This window comes from Staurois parvus, unplaced genomic scaffold, assembly GCF_062004578.1.
Source record: "Staurois parvus isolate SC_StPar_1 unplaced genomic scaffold, SC_StPar_1.0 ptg001633l, whole genome shotgun sequence".
Lineage (NCBI taxonomy): Eukaryota > Metazoa > Chordata > Amphibia > Anura > Ranidae > Staurois > Staurois parvus.
The window spans coordinates 353,123-377,765 of NW_028319429.1; the positions used below are offsets into that span (position 1 = coordinate 353,123).

Below are 24,643 nucleotides of genomic sequence, written 5' to 3' on the forward strand. Positions count from 1 at the left end.
TACGGGGCAAAAACGTGAACTTGATCCCTTCTGGGATCTTCTAGTGAAAACAAATGGTTAAACATAATGATTAAAAGAAAAGCAACCAAATGGGACTGAAATAAAGTGAACTGATCCCCTCAGGGATCCAATGTGACATCCAAAAAGTGATATGAAAAAAAAAAATGAATACTAGAAATCCAAAACAGACCAAATGGGACTCAATAAAAAAAGTGAAGACAACGAATAAATAAGGTCACAAATCCCTTAATATCACTCAAACACAACCCAATACTCTATAGACAGAATATGCCGGAAAAAAAATAAAATCATCCCTCAATTTTGGTTAATGATAAATAAATATATATATATAGCAAACATAAAAAACTAACAAAAAATTATAATAAAAATGAAAATATAAAAAAAATATACAAAAAGGAATAAAAAGAACAGTGTCTGAAAAAATATAATAAGCACATTATATATATATATATATATATATATAAATATATAAAAGTTCAAAAGGTGCATAAACACCAAGTGGTCCAACGACTTTTCCAAACATGCAGGTGATATGGTGGACGTGCATAACAACCAATGGGAAAACAGATCCTGATCAGGTGATGGGTGAGCACAATCCACACATGTGAAAGGAATCAGGAGCAGCACCGCAGCAAGGAGTTGTCTTTATCACATCTCTACTTCCCTGGAGGGGATCCTGCCATCATAAACGCATGTAATTGAAGGGGATATCACCGCTTTGGGAGGATATCATCCGCAGAGGAGATTCTTATCATGGAGGATCCTTTTGTGATCCTACAAGCGCTTTGGCCCGTTTGGGTCGCTGCAAGGAGGTGAGGGGCATTTCAGCCATTTTAGGATTTGTTCCCATTGGTCGTTGTGTACACAATGCCTCCAGGCAGCCATATTGCATTTTACAGAACATTAGAGCGGCTGCAGACTGAACAGGAGAAGGTCATTTTTAATAATTTTTCATTACAATATAACTTTTGCTGCGATTGAATATTCTGTATTTTTTATTTGCCATTTTTTCCCATGAAAGTGGAGTTACCCTTTAAGTTAAAATGATACAAATTTTATACAGAATAGAAAAAAAATGTAAAAGTCGCTGTCCATGGAGTCATGTTTATCGACCTTCATGTTCATCTCATTAGATTGTATCTGAACTCAGGAAGAAGAAAACTCAACTATGCAAACAAGACGTTCGATGTGGGGGCTCCATACAATGTGGCTGTAGAAGGACCATGGGAGAAGACCAGAGGGCTCAGGAAGCCAATAGAAGTCCAGAGTCAGGATCTTCTTCTAGTTTTAGGTAAAAAGGTTTCCTCTTTGTCTTTAACGAACAAAGACTTCTAATAAATGGGGCTCTATGATTGGCTGCCGATCACCCGGAACTCAGAGTTAAACATTCTTGTGGTTTACCCGACGGATTTATAAAGAGATCTCCAAGAAGTCCACTTACTTCCCGAAATAAAATGACACAACCGAGTCTCTCCAACAAACCGCCTCAACCTGAATGTCCCTCAATGACCCACCGAGCAGATCCCCTCCATGACAGAAAACCGCCTCTCACTGTCTGCACAGATGGCGATGGTGCAACGTCACTTCAGTCTGTCACCACAAAAAACATTCCTTCCTTCCTCTTCAACACACTCAGAGCAACATCTATGAGGACGGAAACCCAACTCCTCCTACTTCACCTACACCCAGCAACATCTGTGACCACCAAGACCCAACATCACGTACATCCAACATCTGTGACCACCAAGATCCATCACCCCCAACATCACCTACACAGAGCAACAAAGAGTGACCACCAACATCCATCACCTCCAACATCACCTACACCCAACGTCTGTGACCACCAAGATCCATCACCCCCAACATCACCTACACAGAGCAACAAAGAGTGACCACCAACATCCATCACCTCCAACATCACCTACACCCAGCAACATCTGTGACCTCTGAGACCCAACATCACCTACACCCAACGTCTGTGACCACCGAGATTCAACACCCTCAAGGTCACCTACACAGAGCAAGAAACATTGACCACCAAGATCCATTACCCCCAACATCACCTACACCCAACATCTGTGACCATAAAGACCCAACATCACCTACACCCAGCAACAACTGTGACCACCAAGACCCCACATCACCTACACCCAACATCTGTGACCTCCGAGACCCAACGTCACCTACACCCAGCAACATCTGTGACCACCGAGATCCATCACCATCCAGTTTAGATAGGAACCGCTATTTAAAGGGCCAGTACATTGCGTGGATGGAAATGGAGGGGATAGTAAAGCAGTCAGTATTGTCCAATGCAACAATCAGAGCAAGCAGACACCTAGTTAACCCAGTGGTCCCCAGTATACCCAGCATTCCCAGTGTACCCAGCGTTCCCCGTTATACCCAGTGTACCCAATGTTCCCCGGTATACCCAGTGTACCCAACGATCCCCGGTATACCCAGTGTACCCAACGTTCCCCGGTATACCCAGTGTACCCAACGTTCCCCGGTATACCCAGTGTACCCAACGTTCCCCGGTATACCCAACGTACCCAACGTTCCCCGGTATACCCAACGTACCCAACGTTCCCCGGTATACCCAACGTTCCCCGGTATACCCAGTGTACCCAACGTTCCCCGGTATACCCAGTGTACCCAACGTTCCCCGGTATACCCAGTGTACCAAACGTTCCCCGGTATACCCAGCGTTCCCAGTATACCAAATGTTCCCAGTATACCCAGCGCTCACTGATATACCCAATGTTCCCATAATACCCAGCGCTCCCCGGTATACCCAGCGCTCCCCGGTATACCCAACGTTCCCAGTTATACCCAAACGTACCCAACGTTCCCCGGTATACCCAGCGTTCCCAGTATACCCAGCGTTCCCTAGTATACCCAGCGCTCACTGATATACCCAATGTTCCCATAATACCCAGCGCTCCCCGGTATACCCAACGTTCCCAGTTATACCCAACGTTCCCAGTTATACCCAAACGTACCCAACGTTCCCTGGTATACCCAGCGTTCCCAGTATACCCAGCGTTCCCTAGTATACCCAGTGTACCAAACGTTCCCCGGTATACCCAACGTTTCCCAGTAAACCCAACGTTCCCAGTATACCAAATGTTCCCAGTATACCCAACGTTCCCGGTATACCCAGCGCTCACTGGTATACCCAATGTTCCCCAGTGTTCTCTGGTATACTCAGCATTCCCATAATACCCAGCGCCACCTGGTATACCCAACGTTCCCCGGTATACCCAAACGTACCCGACGTTCCTCGGTATACCCGACGTTCCCCGGTATACCCGACGTTCCCCGGTATACCCAAACGTACCCGACGTTCCCCGGTATACCCAACGTTCCCCGGTATACCCAACGTTCCCCGGTATACCCAACGTTCCCCGGTATACCCAACGTTCCCCGGTATACCCGACGTACCCGACGTTCCCCGGTATACCCGGCGTACCCGACGTTCCCCGGTATACCCGACGTTCCCCGGTATACCCGACGTTCCCGACGTTCCCCGGTATACCCAACGTTCCCAACGTTCCCCGGTATACCCAACGTTCCCCGGTATACCCGACGTACCCGACGTTCCCCGGTATACCCGACGTACCCGACGTTCCCCGGTATACCCGACGTTCCCCGGTATACCCAAACGTACCCAACGTTCCCCGGTATACCCAGTGTACCAAACGTTCCCCGGTATACCCAGTGTACCCAACGTTCCCCGGTATACCCGACGTTCCCGACGTTCCCCGGTATACCCGACGTTCCCGACGTTCCCCGGTATACCCAACGTTCCCGACGTTCCCCGGTATACCCAACGTTCCCCGGTATACCCGACGTACCCGACGTTCCCCGGTATACCCGACGTACCCGACGTTCCCCGGTATACCCGACGTACCCGACGTTCCCCGGTATACCCGACGTACCCCGGTATACCCAACGTTCCCAACGTTCCCCGGTATACCCAACGTTCCCCGGTATACCCAACGTTCCCCGGTATACCCGACGTACCCGACGTTCCCCGGTATACCCGACGTTCCCCGGTATACCCAAACGTACCCAACGTTCCCCGGTATACCCAGTGTACCCAACGTTCCCCGGTATACCCAGTGTACCCAGCGTTCCCCGGTATACCCAGTGTACCCAACGTTCCCCGGTATACCCAGTGTACCAAACGTTCCCCAGTATACCCAGCGTTCCCAGTATACCAAATGTTCCCAGTATACCCAACGTTCCCGGTATACCCAGCGCTCACTGATATACCCAATGTTCCCATAATACCCAGCGCTCCCCGGTATACCCAGCGCTCCCCGGTATACCCAACGTTCCCCAGTATACCCAACGTTCCCCAGTATACCCAGTGTACCAAACGTTCCCCGGTATACCCAACGTTCCCCAGTAAACCCAACGTTCCCAGTATACCAAATGTTCCCAGTATACCCAACGTTCCCGGTATACCCAATGTTCCCCAGTGTTCTCTGGTATACTCAGCATTCCCATAATACCCAGCGCCACCTGGTATACCCAACGTTCCCCGGTATACCCAAACATACCCAACGTTCCCCGGTATACCCAAACATACCCAACGTTCCCAACGTTCCCCGGTATACCCAAACGTACCCGACGTTCCCCGGTATACCCAACGTACCCGACGTTCCCCGGTATACCCAACGTACCCGACGTTCCCCGGTATACCCAACGTACCCGACGTTCCCCGTATACCCAACGTACCCGACGTTCCCCGGTATACCCAACGTACCCGACGTTCCCCGTATACCCAACGTACCCGACGTTCCCCGGTATACCCAACGTACCCGACGTTCCCCGTATACCCAACGTACCCGACGTTCCCCGTATACCCAACGTACCCGACGTTCCCCCGGTATACCCAACGTTCCCGACGTTCCCCCGGTATACCCAACGTTCCCGACGTTCCCCCGGTATACCCAACGTTCCCCGGTATACCCAACGTACCCAACGTTCCCCGGTGTACCCAACGTTCCCCGGTATTGGGACATTAACAATGCTGTGTGATCACAGACCACAACAGGTGAATGCCGGAGAACAGGCGCTGGTGCTACCTGAGAAGTTGGCAAGTGCTGCAGAAATGGACAGCATGGCTTTGATAGAGGTGGTGCAGACGCATGCACAGAGGTCCTGGGGAAGGCTGCAGGTCTTCTGGACAACACCTCAGCCATACACATCGGTCGCTTCCCAGCCAAGATGGCCGCTAATAGAGGCCCAGACGACTTTCCTGTAACATTCGCAGGACTGGTGGCCACTTTGCTACCTGGTGACTCACAGAAAGACTATGATTTGGAGTGTGCAGATGCCATGGACTAGGACAAGGACACGAGATGGACTCAGGAAGTTTGGTTACAGCTGATGGCATGGCCCCCGTGGACATCCACTCCAGCATTGCTGTAGTTTGTGTAGATAGAGATACCTGAGAGAATCCCATAGCAACTGAAGATTGGAAAGGTCCTCGGTACTCTCCTCAGTCCTGTGTACTGGTGCTGTCCTTGGTATTGTCTTCTGTACGGTGTATGGATGTTCTCCTTTGTGCGGCCCTCGGTACGGTCCTTTGTGCTGCCCTCAGTATGGTGCTTGGATGGTCCTCAGTGCGGTCCTCGGTATGGTCTTTGGTGCTGCCTTCAGTATTGTTCTTGGTGCGGTCCTCGGTATGGTTCTCTGTGCTGTCCTCAGTATGGTGCTTGGATGGTCCTCAGTGCGGTCCTCGGTATGGTCTTTGGTGCTGCCTTCAGTATTGTTCTTGGTGCGGTCCTCGGTATGGTTCTCTGTGCTGTCCTCAGTATGGTGCTTGGATGGTCCTCAGTGCGGTCCTCGGTATGGTCTTTGGTGCTGCCTTCAGTATTGTTCTTGGTGCGGTCCTCGGTATGGTTCTCGGTGCTGTCCTCAGTATGGTGCTTGGATGGTCCTCAGTGCGGTCCTCGGTATGGTCTTTGGTGCTGCCTTCAGTATTGTTCTTGGTGCGGTCCTCGGTATGGTTCTCTGTGCTGTCCTCAGTATGGTGCTTGGATGGTCCTCAGTGCGGTCCTCGGTATGGTCTTTGGTGCTGCCTTCAGTATTGTTCTTGGTGCAGTCCTCGGTATGGTTCTCGGTGCTGTCCTCAGTATGGTGCTTGGATGGTCCTCAGTGCGGTCCTCGGTATGGTCTTTGGTGCTGCCTTCAGTATTGTTCTTGGTGCGGTCCTCGGTGCTGTCCTCAGTATGGTGCTTGGATGGTCCTCAGTGCGGTCCTCGGTATGGTTCTCGGTGCTGTCCTTGGTATGGACCTGATCATCTGATTGGAGATGTTCCTCACTTGTTGAATTTGTCAATTATTGGAAGGATTTGCCTGAATTTCAGGGACTTTGGGATTGCTCAGACCTGGTCACGGTATCTGAATCAGAGTCACCCGGCCAGCCTTTAGGTGACATCGCTGAACCTGGTCTGTGGATCAGGCTGAAACCGTCCCGAAGTCCCGAAGCAAAGAATAGAGACATCGGTGAGGATTATGAGGTTCCTTGAACCAGATGTCACGGATGAGTCCAATAGTCACCAGTCCAGTCCCACTCCAACATTAGAAGGTAGTTGGGAGGAATTGTAAGGAAGTTGGGCAATTCAATCCCCCACCCGGGGTGGAGGAGCGCAAAGACAGACCAAGGAAGACCCCCGATATCGGACAACATTGGACTTGGCAGAAGGATGTGGGCAGATCTGCTCCAAGTGTGACCCCGGAGGATTCATTTCTGTACAAAAAGTTGCCTTTTGGGTTACAAAATGACATCTCAGAGGGCCACAGACCGAACCCCGAGATCTCCCCAGCAGTGTATATGGAGGATAGGGATCCACAGAACTGACTGGGAGCCTCACTTGCCCTGTGTCCAGGCGGTGGTAGGTGTCCCGCGTCCGGGTGGCGGTAGGGGGACCAGGTGGCAGTAGGGGGACCCGCGTCCGGGTGGCGGTAGGGGGACCCGCGTCCGGGTGGCGGTAGGGGGACCCGCGTCCGGGTGGCGGTAGGGGGACCCGCGTCCGGGTGGCGGTAGGGGGACCAGGTGGCGGTAGGTGTCCCGCGTCCGGGTGGCGGTAGGGGGACCAGGTGGCGGTAGGTGTCCCGCGTCCGGGTGGCGGTAGGGGGACCCGCGTCCGGGTGGCGGTAGGGGGACCCGCGTCCGGGTGGCGGTAGGGGGACCCGCGTCCGGGTGGCGGTAGGGGGACCCGCGTCCGGGTGGCGGTAGGGGGACCAGGTGGCGGTAGGGGACCTGCGTCCGGGTGGCGGTAGGGGGACCCGCGTCCGGGTGGCGGTAGGGGGACCCGCGTCCGGGTGGCGGTAGGGGGACCCGCGTCCGGGTGGCGGTAGGGGGACCCGCGTCCGGGTGGCGGTAGGGGGACCCGCGTCCGGGTGGCGGTAGGGGGACCAGGTGGCGGTAGGTGTCCCGCATCCGGGTGGCGGTAGGGGGACCAGGTGGCGGTAGGTGTCCCGCGTCCGGGTGGCGGTAGGGGGACCAGGTGGCTGTAGGTGTCCTGCGTCCGGGTGGCGGTAGGGGGACCAGGTGGCGGTAGGTGTCCCGCATCCGGGTGGCGGTAGGGGGACCCGCGTCCGGGTGGCGGTAGGGGGACCCGCGTCCGGGTGGCGGTAGGGGGACCAGGTGGCGGTAGGTGTCCCGCATCCAGGTGGCGGTAGGGGGACCAGGTGGCGGTAGGTGTCCCGCATCCGGGTGGCGTTAGGGGGACCCGCGTCCACGTGGCGGTAGGGGGACCCGCGTCCACGTGGCGGTAGGGGGACCAGGTAGCGGTAGGTGTCCCGCGTCCGGGTGGCGGTAGGGGGACCAGGTGGCGGTAGGTGTCCCGCATCCGGGTGGCGGTAGGGGGACCAGGTGGCGGTAGGGGGACCCGCGTCCGGGTGGCGGTAGGGGGACCCGCGTCCGGGTGGCGGTAGGGGGACCCGCGTCCGGGTGGCGGTAGGGGGACCCGCGTCCGGGTGGCGGTAGGGGGACCAGGTGGCGGTAGGTGTCCCGCGTCCGGGTGGCGGTAGGGGGACCCGCGTCCGGGTGGCGGTAGGGGGACCCGCGTCCGGGTGGCGGTAGGGGGACCCGCGTCCGGGTGGCGGTAGGGGTCCAGAAGGTCTCTATAAGGAAGGTTTTATGGCAAATCCTGAAACGTTCGGCATCGGTGGAGAGATGTCGGGACTCGGGAGGTAGGTCGGTCGGTTGGTCAGTCGGGGAATCGTATATCGTCCTCTGAGCAGGATCCCCCCACTAACATGGAGCAGACGCGTTCCTCGGTAGGACGGCAGATTTCTCCGATCGCCAGTTCTCGGCTCTGAAGAAGGAACGTTCCTCGCAGATTGTATAGTAGAAATGGGAAACCCCCAAAACATCAGCAGTCACACGTCCCGCGTCCCCCACACTATAGATCCTCCATGAACACCCGAGAGATCATCAGCGACTCGCCAACACGGCGATGGGCCCGACAGCGGCCTGGGATTGGGCGGATTGCTGGGATTGGGCGGATTGCTGGGATTGGGCGGATTGCTGGGATTGGGCGGACTGCTGGGATTGGGCGGACTGCTGGGATTGGGCGGATTGCTGGGATTGGGCGGATTGGATAACGTGTATTGGCTTCTACAGGGAGGAGATATAACGGGAACGGTTGGAATTATCGGTTTGACGTTTTCGGTGTCTGAGGCGCCATTCCTCATCTCTCCGGCTCCCATTGCACGGATCTGTCTGTGGCCCCCCGGGGACCAATCACACACCTCAATATCTAAGGATCTGATAGACGGAAAAAGTCATGACTTTTCTGCTCCATGAGATGGGAGGGGGCGGGGCCTCCCTGGATCTAGCCAATCATCCATTCTATGGATCCGCCCACCAATCACCAGACTGGACGATCTCCCCTCCGATCTGCCGGTGTGTGTCCGGAGATACAATGTAACCATCTCCTCCCCGGGGGGGCGACCCCCGACCGATCCGTACGACGGAGGAACTGCCTGGAGGTTGTCCGTCTGTCGGCAGAACAATACCGCCCCCCACCGATCTCCTGCCTCCCCCACCGATCACCTACCGGCCCCGGTCCCCGATCTCCTCCTCCCAGGCCGCCGCCGATCTCCTCCCAGAATCCTCAGCTTCAGCACCAGCTGCTCCTCTTAAAGGGGCCCCACCGCCGCCTGTTAAAGGGGAAACCGCCCGACAAAAACGTCCAAAAACGTCGGGGGGGAGGGGCTCTGGAAGAATCTATACATTGTACATCATCATCCTCATCTTCATTGTTATCATCATCCTCCTCCTCATCATCTTCATCATTGTTATCATCATCCTCCTCATCATCTTCATCATTGTTATCATCATCCTCCTCATCATCATCTTCATTGTTATCATCATCCTCCTCATCATCATCTTCATTGTTATCATCCTCCACCATCTTCCTCATCATCATGCTCATCCTCCACCTCCTCATCATAATCACCATCCTCCTCTTCATGATCATCATCCTTACCCTCCTCCTCTTCCTTCTCCTCATCCACCTTATCATCCTCATCCTCTTCATCATCATCACCCTTCTCCTCTTCCTCCACCTCCTCCTCCTCATCAACATCATCCTCATCCTGTACTGCATCATCATCATCCTCCTTCTTCTCCCCTCCTCATTATCATTCTCTCCTCCTCGTCATCATCATTTTCCTCTGTCTTCTCCTCATCATCATCCTTCTCTCCTCCACCTCCTCCTCATCATAATTCTCCTCCTCCTTCTCCTTATCATCATCACCCTTCTCCTCTTCCTCTACCTCCTCATCATCATCATCCTTCTCTCCTCCTCATCATCCTTTCCCTCCTCCTTCACCACATCATCTTCCTCCTCATCATCCTTCTCCTCCTCATTTTCCTCCTTCTCATCATCATGATTTCTCAGTCTTCTCTTTCTAATCACCATCCTCCTCCACCACTTCCTCCTCATCATCCTCCTCCCCCTCCACCTTTGTATCATCATCAACATCCTCCTCATCATCTTCATTCTCATCATCACCATCCTCCTCCTCCTTATGCTTCTCATTCTTCTCCTCATCATCATTATCCTCATCATCACAAATCCCCCCTCCTCCTCCTCCTCCACATGATCACCATCATCTATCTCTTTATCTTCCTCCTCATCATCCTCATCCTCCTCTCCCTCCTCCACCTTTACATCATCATCAACATCCTCCTCATCATCTTCATTATCATCATTCTCATCATCACCATCCTCCTCCTTATGCTTCTCATTCTCCTCCTCTTCTTCATCACAATCCTCCCCCTCCTCCTCCACATGATCACCATCATCTATCTCCTTATCTTCCTCATCATCATGCTCCTTCTACACCTCATCATCATCCTTCTCCTCATCATCATCACTTTCCTCCTAATCATTACCATTCTCCTCATCATCATTATCCTCTTCATCATCCTCCTTCTCCCCCTCCTCTGCATCATCACCATCCTCCTCCTTATCCTCCAACTCCTCCTTGTCACCATCATCATCCTCCTCCTCATCTTCTTTATCATCCTTCTCCCACTCATCATAATCATCGTCACCATCCTCCTCCTCCCTATTCCTCATCATCCTTCTCCTCCTCATTTTCCTCATCATCATCATCCTCAGTCTTCTCTTCCTCATCAACATCCTCCCCACCATCATCATCATTATTCTCATCATGCTCATCCTCCACCTCCTCATCATAATCACCATCCTCCTCTTCATGATCATCATCCTTACCCTCCTCCTCTTCCTTCTCTTCATCCACCTTATCATCCTCTTCATCATCGTCAACATTCTTCTCCCCCTCCACCTCATCAACATCATCCTCATCCTCTATTGCATCATCATCCTCCTCCTTCTTCTTCTCCCCCTACTCATTATCATTCTCTCCTCCTCGTCATCATCATTTTGCTCTGTCTTCTCCTCCTCATCATCATCCTTCTCTCCTCCACCTCATCCTCATCACCCTTTCCCTCCTCCTTCACCACATCATCTTCCTCCTCATCATCCTTCTCCTCCTCATTTTCCTCATCATCATCCTCAGTCTTCTCTTCCTCATCAACATCCTCCTCACCATCATCATCCTCCTCCTCCTCCTTATGCTCCTCCTCTTCATCATCATCATTCTCATCCTCCTGCTCACCATCATCCTTCTCTTCCTCATCATCTTTATCATTCTCCTCCTTCTACACCTCCTCATCATCCTCATCCTTCTCCTCCCCCACCTCCTCCTAATCATCCTCCTCCTCCTTCTCCTCATCCTCCCACTCATCATCATCATGGTCATCATCCTTCTCCTCCACATCATCATCCTCCTCACCATCCTTGTCCGCCTCCACCTCCTTATTGTCATCATCATCCTCCTTCTCATCCTCCCCCTCCTTATCATCATCCTCCTTCTCATCCTCCCCTTCCTTCTCATCATCATCCTCCTCTTCATCATAATCATCCTTCTCCTTTTCATCATCATCCTTCTCCTCCCCCACCTCCTAATCATCCTCATCCTCCTCCTCCTCCACCTTCTCATTGTGACGGACCGCCTGGTACCCCGCCTGGGTGTTTCCATCAGAGAACTGCTTCCTCCCCGCTGGGACCCGGGACTGAGGTAGAACAGCCCCCCCCCCCCGGAGTTTGTGAGCTGATATATTACCACCCCACCCCAAGTCCTTGGTCAGGCAGGAGGCTAGCCTGCAGTCCCCTACAAAAGACCCTCTAACGGTTTGGTCTGTCACACTCATCATCTTCATCCTTCTCCTCCTTACCATCCTCCTCCTTGTCATCATCATCATCACCATCCTTCTCCTCATCCTGCTTCTTCTCTTCCTCCTCCTCCTTGCCATCCACCTCATCATCCTCCTCCTCCTCGTTTCATCCTCCTTCTCCTTTTCCACCTCATCCTCATTATCATTTTCCTCCTCTTCCTCCTCCTCCTAATCATCCCCCTTCTTCTCCACCTCATCCTCATGATCATCCTCCTTTTCCTCCTCATCATAATCATCCCCCTTCTTCTCCACCTCATCCTCATTCTCCTCATAATCATCCTCCTTTTCCTCCTTCTCATCATCCTCCGGCTCATCCTCCTCCTCCTGCTCTTTTTTGTCCTCCTCATCCTCCATCTTCTCCTCCTCCTGATGGAAGTCTCTGAATTATAATCAGAATATAAAATCTTCCAAATATCAGATGATGGTGAGGAGGAGGATGATTGATTGTTGGTGATGTTGATTAAGTGCAGAGACTGCATGGAGGATGTACCCCCTCCCCCCATCATCATTATTATATATACAGTGCAGGAAATGTGTATTTGCCCCCCCCCCCGATGGTGAATGTTCGCCCCTCACACAGAAATGATCGGTCTAACAATGGAACGTTCGCCCCTCACACAGAAACGATCGGTCTAACAATGGAATGTTCGCCCCTCACACAGAAACGATCGGTCTAACAATGGAATGTTCGCCCCTCACACAGAAATGATCGGTCTAACAATGGAATGTTCGCCCCCTCACACAGAAACGATCGGTCTAACAATGGAATGTTCCCCCTCACACAGAAACGATCGGTCTAACAATGGAATGTTCGCCCCTCACACAGAAATGATCGGTCTAACAATGGAATGTTGGCCCCTCACACAGAAATGATCGGTCTAACAATGGAATGTTCCCCCTCACACAGAAACGATCGGTCTAACAATGGAATGTTCGCCCCTCACATAGAAACGATCGGTCTAACAATGGAATGTTCACCCCTCACACAGAAACGATCGGTCTAACAATGGAATGTTCGCCCCTCACACAGAAACGATCGGTCTAACAATGGAATGTTCGCCCCTCACACAGAAATGATCGGTCTAACAATGGAATGTTCGGTGTAACACTGAGAGACAGAATACAACAACAAATTCAGCAGAAATGCGTCTAACAAATGATGACGGATCTGCATGTTCATGAGGGAAAGAAGGATTTGATCCCCTATCATTCAGCAGGATTTCTGGCTCCCAGGTGTCTCTCATACAGGTAACAAGCTGAGATTAGAAGCAGTCTCTTAAAGGGAGTGCTGCTAATCTCATTGTGTTACCTGTATAAAAGACACCTGTCCACAGGAGCCATCAAACCATCAGATTCCAAACTCTCCACCATGGCAAAGACCAAAGAGCTGTCCAAGGATGTCAGGGACAAGATGGTAGACCTACACAAGGCTGGACTGGGCTACCAAACTATGGCCAAGCAGCTTGGTGAGAAGGTGACAACAGTTGGTGCAATCATTCACAAATGGAAGAAACACAAAACAAGTGTCAGTCTCCCTAGGTCTGGTGCACCATGCAAGATCTCACCTCGTGGAGTGTCAATGATCATGAGAACAGTGAGGAATCATCCCAGAACTACACGTGAGGATCTTGTCAATGATCTCCAGGCAGCTGGGACCACAGTCACCAAGAAAACAATTGGTAACACACTACGCCGACAAGGACTGAAATCCTGCAGTGCCCGCACGGTCCCTCTGCTCAAGAAAGCCCATGTCCAGGCCCGTCTGAAGTCTGCCACTGAACATCTGAATGATGCCGAGGAGGACTGGTGGGAAGTGTTGTGGTCAGAGGAGACCAAAATCCAGCTCTTTGGCATCAACTCAACTCGCCGTGTTTGGAGGAGGAGGAATGCTGCCTATGACCCCAAGAACACCATCCCAACTGTGAAACATGGTGGTGGAAACATTCTGCTTTGGGGGTGTTTTTCTGCTAAGGGGACAGGACAACTGCACCGCATCAAAGGGACGATGGACGGGGCAATGTACCCTCAAATCTTGGGTGAGAACCTTCTTCCCTCAGCCAGGGCATTGAAAATGGGTGGTGGATGGGTGTTCCAGCATGACAATGACCCAAAACACACGGCCAAGGCAACAAAGGAGCGGCTCAAGAAGAAGCACATTAAGGTCCTGGAGTGGCCTAGCCAGTCTCCACACCTTCATCCGATGGAAAATCTGTGGAGGAGCTGAAAGTTCGAGTTGCCAAACGTCAGCCACCAAACCTTAATGACTTGGAGAGGATCTGCCAAGAGGAGTGGGCCAAAATCCCTCCTGAGATGTGTGCGAACCTGGGGGCCAACTCCAGGAAACGTCTGACCTCTGTGATGGCCAACAAGGGATTGGCCACCAAGTACTAAGTCATGTTTTGTGAAGGGGATCAAATCCTTCTTTCCCTCATGAACATGCAGATCCGTCATCATTTGTTAGACGCATTTCTGCTGAATTTGTTGTTGTATTCTGTCTCTCAGTGTTACACCGAACATTCCATTGTTAGACCGATCATTTCTGTGTGAGGGGGAACATTCCATTGTTAGACCGATCGTTTCTGTGTGAGGGGCGAACATTCCATTGTTAGACCGATCGTTTCTGTGTGAGGGGCGAACATTCCATTGTTAGACCGATCGTTTTTGTGTGAGGGGCGAACATTCCATTGTTAGACCAATCATTTCTGTGTGAGAGGCGAACATTCCATTGTTAGACCGATCGTTTCTGTGTGAGGGGCGAACATTCCATTGTTAGACCGATCATTTCTGTGTGAGGGGCGAACATTCCATTGTTAGACCGATCGTTTCTGTGTGAGGGGCGAACATTCCATTGTTAGACCGATCATTTCTGTGTGAGGGGCGAACATTCCATTGTTAGACCGATCGTTTCTGTGTGAGGGGCGAACATTCCATTGTTAGACCGATCATTTCTGTGTGAGGGGCGAACATTCCAATGTTAGACCGATCGTTTCTGTGTGAGGGGCGAACATTCCATTGTTAGACCGATCATTTCTGTGTGAGGGGCGAACATTCCAATGTTAGACCGATCGTTTCTGTGTGAGGGGCGAACATTCCATTGTTAGACCGATCATTTCTGTGTGAGGGGCGAACATTCCAATGTTAGACCGATCGTTTCTGTGTGAGGGGCGAACATTCCATTGTTAGACCGATCATTTCTGTGTGAGGGGCGAACATTCACCATCAGGGGGGAGCAAATACACATTTCCTGCACTGTATGTATAATAATGATGATGGGGGGAGGGGGTACATCCTCCATGCAAACACACATTTCCTTCACTGTATACCGGGATTTACAAGGTGGAAATTAGCGACTTATGCCGGCACTGTGGTAGTGCGGCGGGCAATCTGACGCTGGCTGGGAGGGACACTGATTGCCATCAATAGGGACCCTCATAGAGTGATCAGTGCTGATACTACACACTGACACCGGCTGGGAAGGAGTTACCTGCGAGCCTCATGTGTGGTGTCATGTCTGCAGCTTTGCAGGGAGAACAAACAGCCAGATGACTGATCTGTGTACAGAGCTCTGTGTGTTTGTAGACAGAAGTCAGTGCTGTGATTGGCCACAGCCAATCAGCTGGTAAATAGCCAAAATCATTGGTTGAAACCTGCTGACAAACTCAAGCTGTGTCCAATCACAGTGCGGTCACACCCCAAAACCTGGGAGAAGTCTGCCGTGTACAGGTGTGTCGCTGAGCCCGGCTGTGCCGCCCACCGGGGCGGGCGGTAATATTACTCCTGACCTCCCTCATTGTTTGCTGTCCAGCCGCAGGACATACACCGGATCTGCTCGGCACATACATGGACATGATTGGACCTGCTCTGGTTCAGGGGGGCGCTTCACACCCCATCCCCCGACCACTGACTGCCGATCCCGCTACTCGGCCCCGTGACCGCGGGATGTTCAGTCACATGACCACAGTGTCAGCAGAGCCGGTATGAATACATTGATTAAAAACAGCAGTGCTTCCTAGACTGTGATTGGCCCACAGATGTCACGTTACCTGAACCAATCACAGCATTCTGTACCATGTGATTAGCTGTAGCCAATCACAGATCAGTCCTAACAAATCCCAGGCTAAGAGGTCCTTGTGGTGTGCTGAGACCAACCCATAAATAGGAGACAGGCTGGAGAGGAGGGAGGATGGAGGCCTGGGAGCGAGGAGGACAGAGCGGGGAGGACAGAGCAGGGAGGACAGAGCGAGGAGGACAGAGCGGGGAGGACAGAGCAGGGAGGACAGAGCGAGGAGGACACAGCGAGGAGGACAGAGCGGGGAGGACAGAGCGGGGAGGATACAGCGAAGAGGACACAGCGGGGAGGACAGAGCGAGGAGGACACAGCGAGTACACCAGCACACCTCGGGATCTACAGCAGGATGGAGGCCTGGGAGCGAGGAGGACACAGCGAAGAGGACACAGCGGGGAGGACACAGCGGGGAGGACACAGCGAAGAGGACACAGCGGGGAGGACACAGCGGGGAGGACACAGCGAGGAGGACACAGCGAAGAGGACACAGCGGGGAGGACACAGCGAAGAGGACACAGCGGGGAGGACACAGCGGGGAGGACACAGCGGGGAAGGACACAGCGAGGAGGACACAGCGAAGAGGACACAGCGGGGAGGACACAGCGAAGAGGACACAGCGGGGAGGACACAGCGGGGAGGACACAGCGGGGAGGACACAGCGGGGAGGACACAGCGGGGAGGACACAGCGGGGAGGACACAGCGGGGAGGACACAGCGGGGAGGACACAGCGAGTACACCAGCACACCTCGGGATCTACAGCAGGATGGAGGCCTGGGAGCGAGGAGGACACAGCGAAGAGGACACAGCGGGGAGGACACAGCGAAGAGGACACAGCGGGGAGGACACAGCGAAGAGGACACAGCGAGGAGGACACAGCGAAGAGGACACAGCGGGGAGGACACAGCGGGGAGGACACAGCGAGTACACCAGCACACCTCGGGATCTACAGCAGGATGGAGGCCTGGGAGCGAGGAGGACACAGCGAAGAGGACACAGCGGGGAGGACACAGCGGGGAGGACACAGCGAAGAGGACACAGCGGGGAGGACACAGCGAGTACACCAGCACACCTCGGGATCTACAGCAGGATGGAGGCCTGGGAGCAGCGGGAGCGAGGAGGACACAGCGAGGAGGACAGAGCGGGGAGGACACAGCGGGGAGGACACAGCGAGTACAGCAGCACACCTTGGGATCTACAGCAGGATGGAGGCCTGAGAGCAGCGGGAGCGAGGAGGACACAGCGAGGAGGACACCCCGGGATCTACAGCAGGATGGAGGCCTGGGAGCAACGGGAGCGAGGAGGACACAGCAAGTACACCAGCACACCCCGGGATCTACTGCAGGATGGAGGCCTGGGAGCGGGGAGAACACAGCGGGGAGAACACAGCGGGGAGGACACAGCGAGGAGGACACAGCGAGTACACCAGCACACCTCGGGATCTACAACAGGATGGAGGCCTGGGAGCGAGGAGGACACAGCAAGTACACCAGCACACCCCGGGATCTACTGCAGGATGGAGGCCTGGGAGCGAGGCGAACACAGCGGGGAGGACACAGCGAGGAGGACACAGCGAGGAGGACACAGCGAGGAGGACACAGCGAGGAGGACACAGCAAGTACACCAGCACAACCCCGGGATCTACTGCAGGATGGAGGCCTGGGAGCGAGGCGAACACAGCGGGGAGAACACAGCGGGGAGGACACAGCGAGGAGGACACAGCGAGGAGGACACAGCGGGGAGGACACAGCGGGGAGGACACAGCGGGGAGGACACAGCGAGGAGGACACAGCGGGGAGGACACAGCGAGGAGGACACAGCGGGGAGGACACAGCGAGGAGGACACAGCGAGGAGGACACAGCGAGGAGGACACAGCGAGTACACCAGCACACCTCGGGATCTACAACAGGATGGAGGCCTGGGAGCGAGGAGGACACAGGGAGTACACCACACGTAGGGAGCTTTCAGAGGACAGCGTTGGGTCAGTCCTTCATCCTCGTCCCGGGAGATCCTCTGAGCAGCCAGGAGGGCCGGGGAGGCCTGGGAGCAGCGGGAGCGAGGAGGACACAGCGGGGAGGACACAGCAGGCCATGGAGGTGGGAGAAGATCGATGAGGAGAGGAGACGTCTCTGCATGGAGGTGGGAGAAGATCGATGAGGAGAGGAGACGTCTCTGCATGGAGGTGGGAGAAGATCGATGAGGAGAGGAGACGTCTCTGCATGGAGGTGGGAGAAGATCGATGAGGAGAGGAGACGTCTCTGCATGGAGGTGGGAGAAGATCGATGAGGAGAGGAGACGTCTCTGCATGGAGGTGGGAGAAGATCAACAAAGAGAGGAGACGTCTCTGCATGGAGGTGGGAGAAGATCGATGAGGAGAGGAGACGTCTCTGCATGGAGGTGGGAAAAGATCGATGAGGAGAGGAGACGTCTCTGCATGGAGGTGGGAAAAGATCGATGAGGAGAGGAGACGTCTCTGCATGGAGGTGGGAAAAGATCGATGAGGAGAGGAGACGTCTCTGCATGGAGGTGGGAGAAGATCGATGAGGAGAGGAGACGTCTCTGCATGGAGGTGGGAGAAGATCAACAAAGAGAGGAGACGTCTCTGCATGGAGGTGGGAGAAGATCGATGAGGAGAGATGTCTCTGCATGGAGGTGGGAGAAGATCGATGAGGAGAGGAGACGTCTCTGCATGGAGGTGGGAAAAGATCGATGAGGAGAGGAGACGTCTCTGCATGGAGGTGGGAAAAGATCGATGAGGAGAGGAGACGTCTCTGCATGGAGGTGGGAGAAGATCGATGAAGAAACGTCTCTGCATGGAGGTGGGAGAAGATCGATGAGGAGAGGAGACGTCTCTGCATGGAGGTGGGAGAAGATCGATGAGGAGACATCTCTGCATGGAGGTGGGAGAAGATCGATGAGGAGAGGAGATGTCTCTGCATGGAGGTGGGAGAAGATCGATGAGGAGAGGTCTCTGCATGGAGGTGGGAGAAGATCGATGAGGAGACGTCTCTGCATGGAGGTGGGAGAAGATCGATGAGGAGACGTCTCTGCATGGAGGTGGAAGAAGATCGATGAGGAGAGGAGACGTCTCTGCATGGAGGTGGGAGAAGATCGATGAGGAGAGGAGACGTCTCTGCATGGAGGTGGGAGAAGATCGATGAGGAGACGTCTCTGCATGGAGGTGGGAGAAGATCAATGAGGAGACGTCTCTGCATGGAGGTGGGAGAAGATCGATGAGGAGACGTCTCTGCATGGAGGTGGGAGAAGATCGATGAGGAGAGGAGATGTCTCTGCATGGAGGTGGGAGAAGATCGATGAGGAGAGGAGACGTCTCTGCATGGAGGTGGGAGAAGATCGATGAGGAGAGGAGACGTCTCTGCATGGAGGTGGGAGAAGATCGATGAGGAGACGTCTCTGCATGGAGGTGGGAGAAGATCAATGAGGAGACGTCTCTGCATGGAGGTGGGAGAAGATCGATGAGGAGACGTCTCTGCATGGAGGTGGGAGAAGATCGATGAGGAGAGGAGATGTCTCTGCATGGAGGTGGGAGAAGATCGATGAGGAGACAAGACCACTCTGCATGGAGATGGGAGAAGATCGATGAGGAGAAGTCTCTGCATGGAGGTGGGAGAAGATCGATGAGGAGAGATGTCTCTGCATGGAGGTGGGAGAAGATCTATGAGGAGAGAGACGTCTCTGCATGGAAGTGGGAGAAGATCGATGAGGAGAGGAGACGTCTCTGCATGGAGGTGGGAGAAGATCGATGAGGAGACGTCTCTGCATGGAGGTGGGAGAAGATCAATGAGGAGAGGAGACGTCTCTGCATGGAGGTGGGAGAAGATCAACAAAGAGAGGAGACGTCTCTGCATGGAGGTGGGAGAAGATCGATGAGGAGAGGAGACGTCTCTGCATGGAGGTGGGAGAAGATCGATGAGGAGACGTCTCTGCATGGAGGTGGGAGAAGATCGATGAGGAGAGGAGACGTCTCTGCATGGAGGTGGGAGAAGATCGATGAGGAGAGGAGACGTCTCTGCATGGAGGTGGGAGAAGATCGATGAGGAGAGGAGACGTCTCTGCATGGAGGTGGGAGAAGATCGATGAGGAGAGGAGACGTCTCTGCATGGAGGTGGGAGAAGATCGATGAGGAGAGGAGACGTCTCTGCATGGAGGTGGGAGAAGATCGATGAGGAGAGGAGACGTCTCTGCATGGAGGTGGGAGAAGATCGATGAGGAGAGGAGACGTCTCTGCATGGAGGTGGGAGAAGATCGATGAGGAGAGGAGACGTCTCTGCATGGAGGTGGGAGAAGATCGATGAGGAGACGTCTCTGCATGGAGGTGGGAGAAGATCGATGAGGAGAGATGTCTCTGCATGGAGGTGGGAGAAGATCAATGAGCAGAGGAGACGTCTCTGCATGGAGGTGGGAGAAGATCGATGAGGAGAGGAGATGTCTCTGCATGGAGGTGGGAGAAGATCGATGAGGAGAGGAGATGTCTCTGCATGGAGGTGGGAGAAGATCGATGAGGAGAGGAGACGTCTCTGCATGCAGGTGGGAGAAGATCGATGAGGAGAGGAGACGTCTCTGCATGGAGGTGGGAAAAGATCGATGAGGAGATGTCTCTGCATGGAGGTGGGAGAAGATCGATGAGGAGAGGAGATGTCTCTGCATGGAGGTGGGAGAAGATCGATGAGGAGAGGAGATGTCTCTGCATGGAGGTGGGAGAAGATCGATGAGGAGAGGAGACGTCTCTGCATGGAGGTGGGAGAAGATCGATGAGGAGACGTCTCTGCATGGAGGTGGGAGAAGATCGATGAGGAGACGTCTCTGCATGGAGGTGGGAGAAGATCGATGAGGAGACGTCTCTGCATGGAGGTGGGAGAAGATCGATGAGGAGAGGAGACGTCTCTGCATGGAGGTGGGAGAAGATCGATGAGGAGAGGAGATGTCTCTGCATGGAGGTGGGAGAAGATCGATGAGGAGAGGAGACGTCTCTGCATGGAGGTGGGAGAAGATCGATGAGGAGAGATGTCTCTGCATGGAGGTGGGAGAAGATCGATGAGGAGAGGAGATGTCTCTGCATGGAGGTGGGAGAAGATCGATGAGGAGAGGAGACGTCTCTGCATGGAGGTGGGAGAAGATCGATGAGGAGACGTCTCTGCATGGAGGTGGGAGAAGATCGATGAGGAGATGTCTCTGCATGGAGGTGGGAGAAGATCGATGAGGAGAGATGTCTCTGCATGGAGGTGGGAAAAGATCGATGAGGAGAGGAGATGTCTCTGCATGGAGGTGGGAGAAGATCGATGAGGAGAGGAGATGTCTCTGCATGGAGGTGGGAGAAGATCGATGAGGAGAGGAGACGTCTCTGCATGGAGGTGGGAGAAGATCGATGAGGAGAGATGTCTCTGCATGGAGGTGGGAGAAGATCGATGAGGAGACGTCTCTGCATGGAGGTGGGAGAAGATCGATGAGGAGAGATGTCTCTGCATGGAGGGGGGAGAAGATCGATGAGGAGAGGAGACGTCTCTGCATGGAGGTGGGAGAAGATCGATGAGGAGAGGAGACGTCTCTGCATGGAGGTGGGAGAAGATCGATGAGGAGAGATGTCTCTGCATGGAGGGGGGAGAAGATCGATGAGGAGAGGAGACGTCTCTGCATGGAGGTGGGAGAAGATCGATGAGGAGAGGAGACGTCTCTGCATGGAGGTGGGAGAAGATCGATGAGCAGAGGAGACGTCTCTGCATGGAGGTGGGAGAAGATCGATGAGGAGAGGAGACGTCTCTGCATGGAGTTTGCAGCAAGCTGAGCGGACTTTCAGGGGGGTGCGAGTCCCTGGCCTGTAGGGGGCAGATGTTGCCGATGTGCAGTGACTGGTGGCCCTCATGGAGATGAATGGCGCGGGGCCCGTCTGTAGGAGGTCCCCTTCCATTGGTTGGGTCACATTGGACATCCCATAATCCCGATTCCCATCCATCTGATTTCCATTCCCTGTGGATGTGGGAAATGCGCGTTGCCTGGCTGTGCGGAGCTTCGGGGGCCCAGAAACACAGCGGCTGCATTCATTATCATTATTGTTGTTGTTTCCCCCTCATGGCGGAATATTCTAGAACAGGTGTCTCCAAACTGCGGCCCGGGGGCCGGATGCGGCCCTTTGCTTGCTTTTATCCGGCCCTTGGGGCTCTATTTTATCCACTGACACCAACAATGAGGTATAATTCCCCCCCACTGATAACAACCTACCGGGGACACAGAGGGGGAATCTCCCCACCGGGGACACAGAGGGGGAATCTCCCCACCGGGGACACAGAGGGGGAATCTCCCCACCGGGGACACAGAGGGGGGAATCTCCCCACCGGGGACACAGAGGGGGGAATCTTCCCACCGGGGACACAGAGGGGTAATCTCCCCTCTGGGGACACAGAGGGGGGAATCTCCCCTCCGGGGACACAGAGGGGGGAATCTCCCCTCCGGGGACACAGAGGGGGGAATCTCCCCACCGGGGACACAGAGGGGGGAATCTCCCCTCCGGGGACACAGAGGGGGGAATCTCCCCACCGGGGACACAGAGGGGGTAATCTCCCCACCGGGGACACAGAGGGGGTAATCTTCCTACCAGGGACACGGGGAATCTCCCCACCGGGGACACAGAGAGGGGGAATCTCCCTACCGGGGACACAGAGGGGGGAATCTCCCTACCGGGGACACAGAGGGGGGAATCTCCCTACCGGGGGCACAGACAGTAATGACACCTGACGGGGTCTCACCCCTCCCCCTCCAATGATTGGCCTTTAGTTATCCTCTATCATTGTCACATGACCAGAGCGCCCAGCCGGAGGTCCAGTCATTAGGCAGTGCAGGTCCCCTTGTCCCCGCATTGGATGATAAGCTCCGCCCACAACTGTAGAGATCAGGGTCAGTCCCACCAATAACCGAGAACGTGAGGCAGGAAGCCACGCCTCCTTCACAGTACAATTTATTGCATTACAGAACAATGGCGGTACAACAATCGTCTTCCGTTGTGCGGAGATCATCGCCAGCAACTGGAAGTCAGAAGTCCAATAGGAATCTTCCCGGGGGAGGGGAACAGCGAAAATCGACTTGATACAAATCCATCTGAGAAAAGAAATCGAGTATTTCCCAGCTGGCCACAATCTGATTGTACAATCTCCCCATAGATGGTACAATCTGTCCGATGTGTGAGATCCACCGACAACCATGCGGCGTGCGGATCCAACGACAACCATGCGGCGTGCGGATCCAACGACAACCATGCGGCGTGCGGATCCAACGACAACCATGCGGCGTGCGGATCCAACGACAACCATGCGGCGTGCGGATCCAACGACAACCATGCGGCGTGCAGGATCCACCGACAACCATGCGGCGTGCGGATCCACCGACAACCATGCGGCGTGCGGATCCACCGACAACCATGCACTGTGCGGATCCAACGACAACCATGCGGCGTGCGGGATCCACCGACAACCATGCGGCCTGCGGATCCAACGACAACCATGCGGGGTGCGGGATCCACCGACAACCATGCGGCGTGCGGATCCACCGACAACCATGCGGCGTGCGGATCCAACGACAACCATGCACTGTGCGGATCCAACGACAACCATGCGGCGTGCGGATCCAACGACAACCATGCGGCGTGCGGATCCAACGACAACCATGCGGCGTGCGGGATCCACCGACAACCATGCGGCGTGCGGATCCAACGACAACCATGCACTGTGCGGATCCAACGACAACCATGCGGCGTGCGGGATCCACCGACAACCATGCGGCGTGCGGGATCCACCGACAACCATGCGGCGTGCGGATCCAACGACAACCATGCGGCGTGCGGGATCCACCGACAACCATGCGGCGTGCGGATCCAACGACAACCATGCACTGTGCGGATCCATCACTGAGGTCGCTTCTCTTATTGTCCCGATTTGGTGAATGGAAAGCTGGTTGTACAATCAGATTGCACCGTGTGTTGTGGAGTTCTTTCTGATCTCTGAATCTTCTAGAACAGAATCCCTGATCCATGAACAGCATATGGAGTGCAGTAACCGGGAGCAACCAGCCGCCAATCATACCGCTCCTTTGGAAAGCTGGAATCTGATTGGTCACCACTTTTCTCGTGAATGAGTAGGGGTCCCTATCACATGGGGGGGCGGGACCTGGGAACCCCGCTGACAGCTGATGACCCATCGGTTGTTAAGGACGCAGTGGCTGCCGACTCCCTGACAACCACCTAAATACCGCATGCAATTCGATGAAAGGGCACAGAAACAGGAACTCAGGACAGGGATGGTGGGAACCCCTCATAATGGGCACAGCTGGTGTATAGACCCAGGAACTCAGCCCAGGGATGGTGGGAACCCCTCATAATGGGCACAGCTGGTGTATAGACCCAGGAACTTGGCACAGGGGTGGTGGGAACCCCTCAATTATTATTATTATTATAGAGGATTTATATAGCGGCAGAAGGTGTGCTCAGCGTTGTACATTATAGTGGGGACAGAACATGAGACAATACAGTAACATTACAATACACGAGGGGGGCGAGGGCCCTGATCCTGGGAGCTTACAATCTAGGAGGGAGGGGTAGAGGTACAGGAGGAAGTGGCTGTGGGGGATGGAGTGGTGGGAGGAGTGGAGGAGATCGGCTGTTAGCAGGGGGTGGGGTAGGCTTCCCTGAAGAGGTGGGTTTTCAGGGTGCGCCTGAACGTGAGTAGAGTAGGTGATAATCTGATGGGTTGGGGCAGG

At 54.2% G+C, this 24,643-nt stretch overlaps 1 protein-coding gene across 1 annotated transcript in view; it reads right to left on the bottom strand.

Annotated features, from left to right (window-relative positions):
• The window catches only part of PRDM2 (PR/SET domain 2), a 110,815-nt gene extending 101,630 nt beyond the window's left edge, over nt 1-9,185 (bottom strand). Inside the window, exon 1 of the mRNA XM_089663143.1 lies at nt 9,105-9,185. The gene's annotated coding sequence lies outside the window, so the exon portion shown is untranslated. The remainder of the gene's footprint in view (nt 1-9,104) is intronic.
• Between the last annotated feature and the right edge of the window lie 15,458 nt (nt 9,186-24,643).